This window comes from Triticum aestivum, chromosome 5B (genome assembly GCF_018294505.1).
Source record: "Triticum aestivum cultivar Chinese Spring chromosome 5B, IWGSC CS RefSeq v2.1, whole genome shotgun sequence".
NCBI lineage: Eukaryota > Viridiplantae > Streptophyta > Magnoliopsida > Poales > Poaceae > Triticum > Triticum aestivum.
The window spans coordinates 529,081,924-529,085,162 of record NC_057807.1 but is presented as its reverse complement, the minus strand read 5'-3'; positions in this window follow the sequence as shown (position 1 = coordinate 529,085,162).

Sequence of the window (3,239 nt, the reverse complement as noted above, 5' to 3'; positions counted from 1 at the left end):
AAGAAGAAGAAGAAGAAGAAGAAGAAGAAGAGGAAGAAGAAGAAGAGGAAGAAGAGGAGGAGGAGAAGAAGAAGAAGAAGAAGAAGAGGAAGAAGAGGAAGAAGAAGAAGAAGAAGAAGAAGAATAAGAAGATGATGAAGAAGAAGAAGATGAAGAAGAGAAGAAGAGGAAGAAGTATGACTTATATATATATATATGCTTCATTTGCCTGACTTATAATTTTTAATTTTCACTATTCTACTAGCGCATCCCCTGCCATGCAAGAATTTTTGTCTTGGATAAGATAGGTTTCAATGATATGGAAACTATGGAGGTAAAGAGAGTTTACCTGAAAACTGAGCATGGTTATACTTTCAATGTCAAAATTAAAATGCACACACGTACACCTATTTTGAATGCAAAACTTTGAATGTCAAAATTAAACTGGGATTTGTCACTCCGTATGACGGAGAGGTATCTCTGGGCCCACTCTGTAATGCATCATCATAATGAGCTCAATGTGACCAAGTGTCTGGTCACGGGATCATGCATTACGGTACGAGTAAAGTGACTTGCCGGTAACGAGATTGAACGAGGTATTGGGATACCGACGATCGAGTCTCGGGCAAGTAACGTACCGATTGACAAAGGGAATTGCATACGGGATTGATTGAATCCTACACATCGTGGTTCATCCGATGAGATCATCGAGGAGCATGTGGGAGCCAACATGGGTATCCAGATCCCGATGTTGGTTATTGACCGGAGAGGCGTCTCGGTCATGTCTGCATGTCTGCCGAACCCGTACGGTCTACACACTTAAGGTTCGGTGACGCTAGGGTTGAAGAGATATTAGTATGCAGTAACCCGAAAGTTGTTCGGAGTCCCGGATGAGATCCCGGACGTCACGAGGAGTTCCGGAATGGTCCGGAGGTGAAGAATTATATATAGGAAGTGCAGTTTTGGCCATCGGGAAAGTTCCAGGGGTCACCGGTATTGTACTGGGACCACCGGAAGGGTCCCGGGGGTCCACCGGGTGGGGCCACCTATCCCGGAGGGCCCCATGGGCTGAAGTGGGGAGGGGAACCAGCCCCTGGTGGGCTGGTGCGCCCCCCTTGCCCCCCCCCCCCACGCCTAGGGTTGGAAACCCTAGGGGTGGGGGCGCCTCCACTTGCCTTGGGGGGCAAGCCACCCCCTTGGCCGCCGCCCCCCCTTGGAGATCCCATCTCCTAGGGCCGGCGCCCCCCCAAGGGGCCTATATAAAGAGGGGGGAAGGAGGGCAGCTACACCCCAAGTCTCTGGCGCCTCCCCCTCCCCTGCTACACCTCTCCCTCTCGCAAGTGCTTGGCGAAGCCCTGCCGAGATCACTGCTGCATCCACCACCACGTCGTTGTGCTGCTGGATCTTCATAAACCTCTCCTTCCCCCTTGCTCGATCAAGAAGGCGGAGACGCCTTCCCAACCATACGTGTGTTGAATGCGGAGGTGCCGTCCGTTTGGCGCTAGGATCTCCGGTGATTTGGATAACGACGAGTACGACTCCCTCAACCTCGTTCTCTTGAACACTTCCGCACGCGATCTACAAGGGTACGTAGATGCACTCCCCTATCTCGTTGCTAGATGACTCCATAGATTGATCATGGTGAACGTAGGAAAATTTTTATTTTATGCAACGTTCCCCAATAGTGGTATCAGAGCTAGGTCTATGCGTAGTTACTATGCACGAGTAGAACACAAAGCAGTTGTGGGCGTAGATGTTGTTAATTTTCTTGCCACTACTAGTCTTATCTTGCTTCGGCGGCATTGTGGGATGAAGCGGCCCGGACCGACCTTACACGTACCTTACGTGAGACCGGTTCCACCGAATGACATGCACTAGTTGCATAAGGTGGCTAGCGAGTGTCTGTCTCTCCCACTTTAGTTGGAGCGGATTCGATGAGAAGGGTCCTTATGAAGGGTAAATAGAAATTGGCATATCATGTTGTGGTTTTACATAGGTAAGAAATGTTCTTGCTAGAACACCTATAGAAGCCACGTAAAAATTTGCAACAACAATTAGAGGACGTCTAACTTGTTTTTGCAGAAAGTGCTTTGTGATGTGATATGGCCAAAGGATGTGATGAATGATATATGTGATGTATGAGATGATCATGTTCTTGTAATAGGAATCACGACTTGCATGTCGATGAGTATGACAACCGGCAGGAGCCATAGTAGTTGTCTTTATTTTTTGTATGACATGCGTGTCATTGAAGAACGCCATGTAAATTACTTTACTTTATTGCTAAACACGTTATCGATAGAAGTAGAAGTAGTCGTTGGCGTGACAACTTCATGAAGACACGATGATGGAGATCATGATGATGGAGATCATGGTGTCATGCCAGTGACGAAGATGATCATGGCGCCCCGAAGATGGAGATCAAAGGAGCAATATGATATTGGCCATATCATGTCACTATTTGATTGCATGTGATGTTTATCATGTTTTACATCTTATTTGCTTAGAACAACACTAGCTTAAATAAGATGATCCCTCGAAATAATTTCAAGAAAAGTGTTCCCCCTAACTGTGCACCATTGCGAAGGTTTGTTGTTTCGAAGCACCACGTGATGATCGGGTGTGATAGATCCTAACGTTCGAATACAACGGGTGTAAGCCAGATTTACACACGCAATACACTTAGGTTGACTTGACGAGCCTAGCATGTACAGACATGGCCTCGGAACACGGAAGACTGAAAGGTCGAGCATGAGTCGTATAGAAGATACGATCAACATGAAGATGTTCACCGATGATGACTAGTCCGTCTCACGTGATGATCGGACACGGCCTAGTTGACTCGGATCATGTTTCGCTTAGATGACTAGAGGGATGTCTGTCTAAGTGGGAGTTCATTGAATAATTTGATTAGATGAACTTAATTATCATGAACTTAGTCTAAAAACCTTTGCAAAATGTCTTGTAGATCAAATGGCCAACAGTCATGTCCACCTCAACTTCAATGCGTTCCTAGAGAAAACCAAGCTGAAAGATGATGGCAGCAACTATACGGACTGGGTCCGAAACCTGAGGATCATCCTCATAGCTGCCAAGAAAGATTATGTCCTAGAAGCGCCGCTAGGTGAAGCACCAATCCCAGAGAACCAAGACGTTATGAACGCTTGGCAGTCTCGTGCTGATGATTACTCCCTCGTTCAGTGCGGCATGCTTTACAACTTAGAACTGGGGCTCCAAAAGCGTTTTGAGCAACACAGAGC